Source organism: Anopheles funestus, chromosome 3RL (genome assembly GCF_943734845.2).
Source record: "Anopheles funestus chromosome 3RL, idAnoFuneDA-416_04, whole genome shotgun sequence".
Taxonomy (NCBI): domain Eukaryota; kingdom Metazoa; phylum Arthropoda; class Insecta; order Diptera; family Culicidae; genus Anopheles; species Anopheles funestus.
The window spans coordinates 78,656,823-78,670,673 of record NC_064599.1 but is presented as its reverse complement, the minus strand read 5'-3'; positions in this window follow the sequence as shown (position 1 = coordinate 78,670,673).

Genomic DNA, 13,851 nt, shown 5'->3' with positions numbered 1-13,851 from the left:
CCGTCCGTCCTTCGGGCGACGATCACACCGATTTGCAGAGCATAATGTGCGCTCGCGCGAGAAAACGACCCCGGGAAAACGGGGCGATTAGATTTGAATAATTTTTCGCACAACCCGGCAACCGGTCGAAACCGATGGGAAATTGCTACGTTCGCGTACGTTTCATGGGCGTTCGCTCCGTACAGGGACATAGAGCGACAAAAAAAACGGACAGACTTAGGTAATAAAAATAGTCGTTCAACCTGTCAGTAAATGAGTACCAATCAACGCCATAAATAACAGCACTTTTAACCAACTAAGGTACCAGCACCAGGCTGAACCGGCGGGATGGCTACGGCAAACAGAAAGCGAATGCGCGGATCATTCGCTCGAGAACGGAAACGTCAGTTTGTGGCGTTCTTGACTCGATGGTCGTTCAAGCATTGGTTATCAGCAGTTTTATTTCACTTCCAACGATCGCCTATTCAAATCATCCGGTTCCAGTGGCGAAACGTGACACGGGCAACGAGCTATCCAAACCCACGGTTACGATTGTTATTGGTATTTTCACACTTTCAACATCGGTCGGTAGGTTGCGAATCGATTCGGAAATGGAATCATTGTAGCCGAACCATAAATTACTTAATACTTCTACGAAACCGCAACTAACACCGCACCAGTGCAAATCGTTCGGTCCATTGGGATTTGTGTTTTCTCTTTCCTATTCGTTTCCTTTCCCTCAGTGAACATCGATTCCTGGACATCTGGAAAGTGAGTTCATCACTGGAGACGCACGCTGACAGCAGCTCACCTCACTACAATGTTGCAGACTGTACAGATCTTTAAAGATCTTCCTCGGATCACAACTCCGGGTGCGATGGGATGGGCCACAGTGCCTAACAGGGTGCTGAGAAGAAGCACAGTAGCACCCAGCAATCACCGAAGCAAAGAGGACTTCCCAAGTAGACGAGGCTGCTTCGTCCGAGAGCAGGCCATAAAAGTCAACAAACTTCATTAACATAATGACGGTTGAATTGACGGAAAAACTGGTACCGTCTGTGCGATGTTTCACGTTTCATCCCGTCCAGTACGATTGAAATGGAATCGATTTCGCTACCGTTCGGTCCGCGATGTTCTTCTGCTTTTACGGCGTCCGTTCTAGGATTATTTGTCTTTCGATTTCGTTTCGGACGCTGTTTGCGAAGTTACGCGAAGCTCATCGAACCCTGTTACGCATCGGATCGCGGTGTCGTTAGTTCTAGTGCAACCATCAATCTCACCGATTGCGAACGAATCGTAGTGTTTTGTAGTAGAATTAAACAAACAGCAATTGAGCGTATGGTAAACGACGATCAAACGATTTAAACGCAAAGATCGTTGACTCAACGGTATAACGAATTGTGAAATTGCCATTAGTTTGCATTAATGAATGGGAAATTTAGTGAATTTCCATCTCTAGAGATTGTTTGCGACCGGAGATTCATTTACCGTACGCGCTTTTCTCACACCGGACCACCGGTGTGTTGCCTTGTGACCTTCCTGATTGCACTCTACCCCGGTTTAGCCGTATTGCAGTTTGTATTGCCTTTCGATTCGTTCCGTTTCCCGTGTGCTGTTGTTGTTTTGCATCAGCTGATTTATTTCACCCATTTTCTTTCGCTCTTGCCCCATTGCAAACGGGCACGATAAACACCAAAACGGACGGATTTATACCAAAGTGCTTTTTGCCCACTCCTCCTGCCGAGAGGTCTTCACGTGTTGCCCTTACAGCACTTAATTATGTCGTCTGGCGTTGGGCTTACTGCCCAACTTCTTCCGCACCTCTGACAAGTACGTATCACGTAACCTTCACGTGTGTGAAGAGTTCTCCATTCACCGCCACATGTTCGTTCGCCGCATAATTCTTGACCTTTCCCACCTATCTCGGTGGTATGCTTCGGTCCGGCGCATCGAGTTGAATGTACGGACGTTCTCTAATTATGCGGAAAATTGGTAGTAAATACACACCAGCAAACGTTACACCCATGGGGGAAAACAATCGAAATGGAAGAAGTGACACCGTGTGTACTAGACTCTGGAGGAACTGTGGAGGAACTCCGGAGGTGTGCGTTACGAATTATTCGACATTCGTGTGTGGCTGTGTTTATGTTGTGAAGCTTTTCTTCCTTTTGCATTTGTTAAGGGTTTTGGCTGCACTGTTATTTTCTCGATCTTGCACTCGGCCGTGACCGTGACCAAGTGCTATTGTCTATATGGTTGTATCTCTTGACGCGATGATGGACGAGGTTCACGACCCTGCATAGTATCGTAGATACAGAACACCGATGACGATGGCGGAAGACATCCACCTATAGATTTCGTAATATTTCTGTTTATCTCAGCATTCTTGCGTTGATCTTAGCAACTTCCTTCCCATTCCAACGTGCTCTAGTTCTCGCTTAAAAAGAGCAACTTTACCGGCGGTATATTAATCGATTGCACAAAGAAACCATAGCGAACGCGTGCACTTATCTGTGGCCGGTATAGAATCAAAAGGAATCCTCTTCCAAACGAGCTAAGTTGCTTTTTCCATCTACAACTTCGGCATCTGCTCCACAAAAGAATCGTCCGGGATAATCCGCCGGGCGTCCCAATCATAAATCAAACTCATACCCAGGAAGATTTACTATCTCCGCACAAACTGACCATCCGGACCGGCGGACGTGTCCACGCGATTGGCACGCGCGCCTTCGCAAGAAAAAGGTGATCTGCCGGCTAGTTCTAGCACTAGTGTCGTCGGAGAACGTTCAACTCTTCAAATCAACTGCCTCAGATGGGTTGGAGGGTGTGCGAAATTGTTGCCAGTTCCGTGATAAATTGTGAAGCCTGGGACTGGGCACCGCCAAAACCGCACCGGGAACGTGGTCCGTAGCGTTTGAGGGAAAGGAGGAAACAACGAACCCTTTTCAGAATCGGAACACGGTAACGATGCCGGTCGAGCTAGCATCACAGCAGATTGATATGGCGGCGGGAGTCACACCGTACCCGTCCAACGGGGGAAAGATTAATGTACGGAAGGCTAATTGACGGTGACCGAGTCTGCGAGTTGGGTTGGATTGGATGTAGAATTTCCTATCCCCAAAGAACGAAATAACCCCGCGTTCGGGTACGTTCGCTCGCTAGTAAATGTATTCAATTAGCAGAAAAAACATTTCCTATTTTTAATTAGAACCATCTGTACCGAGCGTTTGTGTAGCGAGCGTTGATATGCCACCGGGAAGGGCTTAAATCGGGCACATCTATTTCGCTGCAGGATCACTCGGGGTTAGTTGATGGGCTGTGTCCGTTTTGCTAGGGGGGCGAGAAAAATGATGCTTCTTTAAGCTCTGGACCTATGCCCTATTGGTGGCCTTGTTCTAGCGCTTCAGACACGGAGTAAGTACACTTTTCAAAAACATCCCACGGTTTGTAGTCTCCTATTTAAAAGAGTAGGTGGGTTAAGCTGCTTTTCAGAGATAAAGAAAGACTTGGTAATTAATATTGTCTTTCAGCTACTTTCAGCTATTAGTGACTGTGTACGATCCTGATCCTGATACATACCAGGTCCTTTATAGGTTGGGGTTTAAATAACGTATATGACATTAGACCTTTCAAACATTACCTGTAATATACATTACTGATCACTCCTATATTCATGGACATATCTTCTTAATCTCTCCAAAGTCATCTTCTGGATCTTAAGTCAGTGATCTTTGCATTCGGTGTTAAGGTAGGATAGTTGACAGTTAGTCGCACGTAATACAACCTCACAGTGTTTTACTTCAGGTTATGGAATATTTGTATGTACAGTACTCACCAATAGCTCTGAGACATAGACGAAGCCCACAGCTGGCAGAAATCGCTTAAGGTCGGATTTTAAAGGAAGGAGCTCAACATGTCATCAAAATGACATTTAAAGTCTCCAAATCCTGGAAATACAGAGGAGATACGTAAAGAGCCCACTTTGAAATGGACCTACTCCTACACCGCTGAAGATGTAGATACAGCTTCTTGATGAAAATGAAAGTAAATAAATAAGATCTTTATCACCACCAACAAAGGGAAACCGCACTTAGCTCTTCATCGAAGCGAACCATTAAATGAGCGTTACAAACATCATATTTACATCTGCTTCCATCGCAATTTAGTGCATTCTCTGCTTCACTCTGTTGGAGTTTTCATTTCGCCCCACCCAGTGGCTACCCGTGGGGACATGGAGTCAACAAAGTGCAGCTACATGATTTGCGTGTGGCGGCATCCTCTCGTAGGGCCAGTGCGGTCGCTGATCGATCGGCATCTCTCGGGTGAATCAGGGCGCGGAAACATTTTCACCACACTCCGGTATGTCGGTGTGGTGTGATCCGCAGTGCGGTGTGATCATTTTCTGGCTGGTTGACTTCATTGACTGACCGAACGCTTTTCCGAACTCGACACCGGTACACCATTGGTGAGCGTGATAAGCGTGAAATTAATTTGTTTTCTAAAATATCTGTTATCTGAGCTGAATGCTGTTTGCAGGTTTCACCACGCTTAGGGTGTCCAACTGTGAGGCCTTCGGAATCGGAAACGCTTTCTTTCGGTGAGGGGAAACCAAGCAAAAGAATGGAGGGCGTCAAAAGCAAAAGCGCGCCAAATGACACCATCGACGACGCGCGGCAGATGACGGAATACATGCGCGAAGGCCGCCAACGTGAAGAGTCGGCTGCGGAATTAATTCCAAACATTGCCAATCAATTGGCATGAAGAAGTTCTTGAAATGCGACGTGAAAAAAATATATGGAAGGAACTGTCACTTCTCCAGCCCGGTGGCACATGAATGGGTGGGCAGGTAATCTTCATTCTCTTCATTGCTGGCAGGTCACAAATAAGTGCTCCACACCACACGCGGCTTCTAATGATCCGCGATCACTCCGACCGGAGTGACATGCAGTACGGAGGCGGCAGCATCAGAAAAGAAGCGAAACACTCACAAACGGCGGCGGCTTCGCCTTGTTCTGTGAAGCTCGAGTAATCGATCATTAGGCTTAACATGGGATCATGGGTTGAGTTGCAGTTTCTTTGCAGTACCAGGCATCACGGTTGGCTGGTGATTGGGTTCGTTTTTTGTATTCTCATATTTGATGTGTGTCTTCCACATCAGGAGACACAAAAAAAGCATTCGGTATCGGATTTCGTACTCCCGACCTGGTCCCCCCGTAATGCCCGTTATGGATGGTTGCAACTATCCTGTAGATTCTTGGCAATGCACAAGACAAACTTTCAACCACCTAAACGGAAGAGAAGAGAGAGAGAAAAGGAAGACAAACAAAATCGCTGAATGATTTTATGCATCGTCTGGAGCATTCAAGGTTCTCGGACGCAGGCGCAGAAATTGATACATTAGCCGAAGCTGATGAGCTAATGAGTGTGAGTTTCTGATATTGCCGCATAAAACGTTCTACCTTCAGATGACCCCGGGGCCTTCTCCTGGAGTAGAAATTACCTGCTTGATGGTATCTCACTTCACTTAAAACAGGATTTTTCCAGTATTTCTGCAAAAAAATTAAATGAAGAGGCATTAAACATGTTGGGAAGATCCTCCAGGATCATTTTCACATCGTTTTGTATATTGTCTTCCCGTTTTCGCAAGGCACTGAGTGGAATGTTACCCAACGAACATAACAAAAGAAGAATCTCTGTAAAGCTTATTATTGATAATTGTTTGCAGAGATGCAAATTACAAATTTCACAGTAAAATCGATTAAAGCGACGACACGCATGAAAGCGCTTCCATTCTTATCGCTACCGTCGTTGTGGAAGAGTGGTTCTGCTTTTGGGGTTTCTGTTTTTTCTGTTCAATGTCCCGAAGGGAGAAAGATACCATTTTGGAAGCAACGCGTGTTTGATTAATGATGGCCATTTGTGCGCAGTACAAAATACATTCCATCCCTCCGGGTGGGTTGGCCAAATCACCCTGGAATGTCCTCCCCGAGGATGTGTTTCACCCCGGAAAGAGGTGAAAATTTCATTTGCAAATTTTTTAGCAATCTTCCTTCCTTCTATTTCACGTTGTTTGCTGCTTTCAAAAACAACAAGAGTAACGGAAGCGCTTTGAAAGCTTTTTGACAGCGACAACCTGTCGTTTGGAATTTTCGACCAGATTCCTTCCAATGGGGAAGGTCCCGAAATAATTCCAGTAGCACCAGCCTGTTTGTTCGTAACGGTTCGGTCTATTGCTTGCTAGCTAGATTGCTCCCGTTTTCTAAACTCCAGTTTCCGGCTAATTATGCGGCCCATCATCATTGATCGTCAATCAATGGAGGTTTGGTGCTGGTTGCGTCAAGATATAGTTGCTCTGGTTGAAGGTGGAAAGACGCTTAACTGCCGCGGCATAATGGTCGCTAGGTAAAATGATTCATCAAATAACCAGCGAACCGAAGCTTATCTTTCGCTTCGTATCGTACCCCCGTTTGACAAGCCGTAACGGTGGTGGTTGTCGTGGATTTTGGGGTCTTTCGGGGAACGAGTTCGCTGCTGCTTGTCTCGTTTAAGTCTCGTTGCATAAACAGTTGCCAGCAGGGCAACGGTGAGAACGGTTTCAAGAATGTCATATTTTGTGGCCGTGTTTCTTTGATTGATCTGTTTGATCTTTGACCACGGGTTCGATTGTTTTTTTGTTTTGTTTTCGATCATTTACAGTTAGATTGGAGCTCCCGCTGGTATAGGTGCATCCGGTAGACAAACCTTTCCAAGAAAGTAGTAACTTTGACCCGTTTAATTGATTGTTTGATACCCGATGAAAGTGCACCATCAGGCTTAATAGAGTTTAATGCGCGAACCTGCAGATTAATCAGTCCCGGATGGGTAATAAATCCCGAACAAACATGCGCCCGCTTTCTGTGGGCAAATGTAGCTAATCTGTCCGGGCGGCACTCACCCGAAGCAAGAACCAAGTACATGGTCCGTAGTGAGACGGATTTGCTCTCAATTAGCCGTCAGATCAAGGGCCTTCGGGAGGGGTGCCGGATTTCAGAACGATCTTGGCGAATCTTCGCGGAACCGATTAGTGCCCGGTGAAGGGCTGGAAGGGAAAAAACGCAAGAAATACCACAACAGCAGTGATTTAATTAAAAGATGAGATGGTCCCCGGTGCCACGATAAGTGCAATTAATGATGATAATAATTATCTGCAGGTGATGATGGGTACTCCAACCGTTCCCACTTCCCACCCTTCCACCAATGGGCGATGTCCTTCCTGTGGCCGATGAGGTGTCCATTGCACGTACACGGCACACTTGCAATTTGCACCATTGCATCATTCGCGGGGAACCGGTTGTCTTGGTTCCGTCGGCTAGTTCGGTTCGGTCAGCTGTTTTCCAACGGTCCCTCCTTCCCGTGGTGGTTATTGCACCGTGGCTAGTATTGTATTTGTGCATTGTTACCCGCCGCCTGTTTGCTGGTCGGTGGACAACCACTGTGAACCGATGCGGTACATATCGTTGCATATCCGGGATGGTACGGACGAAAGACAATGTTGTTGCTTTGTGCGATGATTTAATCTTCTACTTTTTTGTGGCTGTTTTGGTGCAATGGTGCATGATTATATGTGCGCTTGAGCGTTCAGATTGTGCAATTTTGGACTGGGAAAAGGGGAATTTCGGTTTCGAAACACGATGCAACACGATTGTTGTGCTAAGAAATTGAAAGTGACTGCGATAAATACTTTCCAGCAGCAATTAAACATAAAAAAAACAGTAAAGTATGACATGATTTACTTATGAGATTTACATTAATGTTATAGTTTGATAGTTTATTTAGTACAAATCAAAACATACATACCTCCAACTTTTATCTGCGGCCCTTTCCTTCTTGGACATACTTGCTCAAATTACTGTATCAGACTTAAGTCATAATGCTTTAACACCTCAATATTTCATTCTTTATAAGTCTTTAATTACTCTGTTAGAATATGTTAGTATTAGTGAAATTGCTACGTATATTTATCTGATATATATCTTCCTAGATTGCAACATTGTTCGCAGATAATTAATAAAAGTACTAATGTCCAACACCACAACATGTTTCCAGAAACCTAAATAGAAAATTATTTATATCCGCAGACCATTTAAATGTCAAAAAGACATATTTGTACAGCTTTGGTCTATTTTATGGATCAACACATTCAGGTCATGACCACAGACCAGAGTCACACTTGTACAAAGTCCCAATGGCCTTAAGACATCCATTACAACCCAGTAGCCGACACCGATGTGACCCGATTGTGGTGTGAAGCATGTATGCCGATTTGCCGCAGGGACATGTTATTCAAATGTATCCGCCTCCACAATCGTAGCTAGCACCAGCCACCAGCAAACCAAAGTGCAACCGTAAATTATACTTATAAATACGATCCCGATCGATCGATCTCGAACGTACGCCACCGGCTGCTTGGTGACTTGAATAGACCTAGAAAACCCCAGACATAATGAAAATCGTCCCCTTGTGTGCAGAAAGTATCCGCTTCGATGTGGGGTGTTTTTTCGTCTTTCTTTCCACTTCGCAACCACCGAGCACCCGGGGAGGAGAGCACCTTAAGGGCAACCATGGCAAAAGATCCGTTAGATCCAATAACTAGCTGTTGTTTTAATTATCTGCTCCTGCTCGAAGCGAAACAAAAAAAGCGAATAGAACTAGAACAGGCTTGCGGGTCTTTACCTTGCGGGCGCGTGTTCTAGCTGCCGCCAGCTGAATCTCCCTCTTGCGCACCTTCACGATCATATTGCTCCAGCGAGTGTTTGTCGATGGGCCCCGGTGCAATTGTTCCATAATCAAGCGACTATCATCCCACTTGCCTTCCTTCTCCGTAGGGCATCCGTAGTGCATCGGCAGGGGACTAGCGAGTGCTACCGAGCTGATGCACTTCGTGCGATCCGCACGAGCATGCCCTTGGCTTTATGGGCGTAAAAATTGATCTCATTTGCTTCCGAAACGGGTACTGGGGGCTTACCGTAACGGAGCTGCCGTTTGCAGGATGCGTTTGCGAAGTGTTTCTTTACGCAATTACACCCGCTTGTGACTCTCGTACAGTCAGGCAAGGAGACACGTAAGGGCGCGTCGGTTATAAAGAACGCTTAAGAACGTACTATAGACAGGCAAATGGAGTGAGCAATGGGTACAATAACAGTTATTTGTTTCCAATGGGGCTAGCTAGTATCGTGTTCTAAAAGCCCCTTTTTTGTTGACTTAGTTCTTAGCTTTTTTTAAGTAATATAGCAAAACTTTCTGAATTGATTTAATTTAAAAGCAATAAGTTGAAATTCGTCTTTTTTCACTCAAATAATGCATCAAATAACGAAAAAGAATAAAAAAATAAAAAAATAAAAAAAATCTAAAAATTTGAAAATTTCAGAAGACTCATTTTTGCACAAAGTTTTACCTATAACTCGGTCGGTATCCAACGGATCGCCAATCTTTAACCTGTGGTCGATAGATGGCACCAATGGCTACATTTTCTTCTTAGACGGCCATGCTCTCAGATGTCTGTGCCAGAAGCCAGAAGAGGAACCAAGTTCCTTACCCTGTTTGAAAAACTGTAAAATTTTCCTCATTTTTCACCAATGTAGCAAAATTTTTAAATGTGATATATTTTAATGGGAATTTGTTGCAATGAGTTTATTTTCACTCAAATAATCCTGTAAATTAAAAAAAGAATAAAAAATCAGAAAAAAAATTTCAAAAAATTTTCAACTCGAAAATTTCATAAGGCCCTTGCCATTTTTTTGAGAAATTTTGCAAAACAATTTTAATTGATTGAATTTTAAAGCCCATTTGTTTGCAATGAGTTTGTTTTCACCCAAACAATGCTTTAAACAGAAAAAAGAGTGAAAAATAATAAAAAAATGTAAAAAATCTATAAATTTGTAAATTTCATAAGGCCCATTTTTGCACCAAGTTTTGCCTATAACTCGGTCGGTATCCAACGGATCGCCAATTTTTAACCTGTGGTCGATAGATGGCACCAATGGCTACATTTTCTTCTTGGACGGCCATGCCCTGAGATGTCTGTGCCAGAAGTTATTCGAGGAACCAAGTTCCTTACCCTGTTTGAGAAAATGTAAAATTTTCCTCATTTTTGCACCAAGTTTTACCTATAACTCGGTCGGTACCCAACGGATCGCCAATCTTTAACTTGTGGTCAATAGATGGCACCAATGGCTACATTTTCTTCTTGGACGGTCATGCCCTCAGATGTCTGTGCCAGAAGTTATTCGAGGAAAAAAGTTCCATACCCTGTTTGAGAAAATGTAAAATTTTCCTCATTTTTGCAATAAGTTTTGCCTATAACTCGGTCGGTATCCAACGGATCGCCAATCTTTAACTTGTGGTCAATAGATGACACCAATGGCTACATTTTCTTCTTGGACGGCCATGCCCTCAGATGTCTGTGCCAGAAGTTATTCGAGGAACCAAGTTCCTTACCCTGTTTGAGAAAATGTAAAATTTTCTTCATTTTTGCACCAACTTTTACCTATAACTTGGTCGGTATCCATCGGATCGCCAATCTTTAACTTGTGGTCGATAGATGACACCAATGGCTACATTTTCTTCATGGACGGCCATGCCCTCAGATGTCTGTGCCAGAAGTTATTCGAGGAACCAAGTTCCTTACCCTGTTTGAGAAAATGTAAAATTTTCCTCAATTTTGCACCCAGTTTTGCCTATAACTCGGTTGGTGCCCAACGGATCGCCAATTTTTAACTTGTGGTCGATAGATGGCACCAATGGCTACATTTTCTTCTTGGACGGCCATGCTCTCAGATGTCTGTGCCAGAAGTTATTCGAGGAACCAAGTTCCTTACCCTGTTTGAAAAAATGTAAAATTTTCCTCATTTTTCACCAATGTAGCAAAATTTATAAATGTGATATATTTTAATGGGAATTTGTTGCAATGAGTTTATTTTCACTCAAATAATCCTGTAAATTAAAAAAAGAATAAAAAATCAGAAAAAAAATTTCAAAAAATTTTCAACTCGAAAATTTCATAAGGGGTACCCCTTGCCATTTTTTTGAGAAATTTTGCAAAAAAATTTTAATTGATTGAATTTTAATGCCAATTGGTTGCAATGAGTTTGTTTTCACCCAAACAATGCTTTAAACAAAAAAAAGAGTGAAAAATAATAAAAAAAATGTAAAAAATCTAAAAAACTTGTAAATTTCATAAGGCCCATTTTTGCACCAAGTTTTGCCTATAACTCGGTCGGTATTTAACGGATCGCCAATTTTTAACTTGTGGTCGATAGATGACACCAATGGCTACATTTTCTTCATGGACGGCCATGCCCTGAGATGTCTGTGCCAGAAGTTATTCGAGGAATCAAGTTCCTTACCCTGTTTGAGAAAATGTAAAATTTTCCTCATTTTTGCACCAACTTTTACCTATAACTCGGTCGGTACCCAACGGATCGCCAATCTTTAACTTGTGGTCGATAGATGGCACCAATGGCTACATTTTCTTCTTGGAAGGCCATGCTCTCAGATGTCTGTGCCAGAAGTTATTCGAGGAACCAAGTTCCTTACCCTGTTTGAAAAAATGTAAAATTTTCCTCATTTTTCACCAATGTAGCAAAATTTATAAATGTGATATATTTTAATGGGAATTTGTTGCAATGAGTTTATTTTCACTCAAATAATCCTGTAAATTTAAAAAAGAATAAAAAATCAGAAAAAAAATTTCAAAAAATTTTCAACTCGAAAATTTCATAAGGGGTACCCCTTGCCATTTTTTTGAGAAATTTTGCAAAAAAATTTTAATTGATTTATTTTAATGCCAATTGGTTGCAATGAGTTTGTTTTCACTCAAACAATGCTTTAAACAAAAAAAAAAGAGTGAAAAATAATAAAAAAATGTAAAAAATCTATAAACTTGAAAATTTCATAAGGCCCATTTTTGCACCAAGTTTTGCCTATAACTCGGTCGGTATTTAACGGATCGCCAATCTTTAACTTGTGGTCGATAGATGACACCAATGGCTACATTTTCTTCTTGGACGGCCATGCCCTGAGATGTCTGTGCCAGAAGTTATTCGAGGAACCAAGTTCCTTACCCTGTTTGAGAAAATGTAAAATTTTCTACATTTTTGCACTAAGTTGTACCTATAACTCGGTCGGTACCCAACGGATCGCCAATCTTTAACTTGTGGTCGATAGATGGCACCAATGGCTACATTTTCTTTTTGGACGGCCATGCTCTCAGATGTCTGTGCCAGAAGTTATTCGAGGAACCAAGTTCCTTACCCTGTTTGAAAAAATGTAAAATTTTCCTCATTTTTCACCAATGTAGCAAAATTTATAAATGTGATATATTTTAATGGGAATTTGTTGCAATGAGTTTATTTTCACTCAAATAATCCTGTAAATTAAAAAAAGAATAAAAAATCAGAAAAAAAATTTCAAAAAATTTTCAACTCGAAAATTTCATAAGGGGTACCCCTTGCCATTTTTTTGAGAAATTTTGCAAAAAAAATTTAATTGGTTTATTTTAATGCCAATTGGTTGCAATGAGTTTGTTTTCACTCAAACAATGCTTTAAACAAAAGCAGAGTGAAAAATAATAAAAAAATGTAAAAAATCTATAAATTTGTAAATTTCATAAGGCCCATTTTTGCACCAAGTTTTGCCTATAACTCGGTCGGTATCCAACGGATCGCCAATTTTTAACCTGTGGTCGATAGATGACACCAATGGCTACATTTTCTTCTTGGACGGCCATGCCCTGAGATGTCTGTGCCAGAAGTTATTCGAGGAACCAAGTTCCTTACCCTGTTTGTGAAAATGTAAAATTTTCCTCATTTTTGCACCAAGTTTTACCTATAACTCGGTCGGTATCCAACGGATCGCCAATTTTTAACTTGTGGTCAATAGATGGCACCAATGGCTACATTTTCTTCTTGGACGGCCATGCCCTCAGATGTCTGTGCCAGAAGTTATTCGGGGAAAAAAGTTCCTTACCCTGTTTGAGAAAATGTAAAATTTTCCTCATTTTTGCACCAACTTTTACCTATAACTCGGTCGGTACCCAACGGATCGCCAATCTTTAACTTGTGGTCAATAGATGACACCAATGGCGACATTTTCTTCATGGACGGCCATGCCCTCAGATGTCTGTGCCAGAAGTTATTCGAGGAACCAAGTTCCTTACCCTGTTTGAGAAAATGTAAAATTTTCTTCATTTTTGCACCAACTTTTACCTATAACTTGGTCGGTACCCAACGGATCGCCAATCTTTAACTTGTGGTCGATAGATGACACCAATGGCTACATTTTCTTCTTGGACGGCCATGCCCTCAGATGTCTGTGCCAGAAGTTATTCGAGGAACCAAGTTCCTTACCCTGTTTGAGAAAATGTAAAATTTTCCTCATTTTTGCAATAAGTTTTGCCTATAACTCGGTCGGTATCCAACGGATCGCCAATTTTTAACTTGTGGTCGATAGATGGCACCAATGGCTACATTTTCTTCTTGGACGGCCATGCTCTCAGATGTCTGTGCCAGAAGTTATTCGAGGAACCAAGTTCCTTACCCTGTTTGAAAAAATGTAAAATTTTCCTCATTTTTCACCAATGTAGCAAAATTTATAAATGTGATATATTTTAATAGGAATTGGTTGCAATGAGTTTATTTTCACTCAAATAATCCTGTAAATTAAAGAAAGAATAAAAAATCAGAAAAAAAATTTCAAAAAATTTTCAACTCGAAAATTTCATAAGGGGTACCCCTTGCCATTTTTTTGAGAAATTTTGCAAAAAAATTTTAATTGATTTATTTTAATGCCAATTGGTTGCAATGAGTTTGTTTTCACCCAAACAATGCTTTAAAC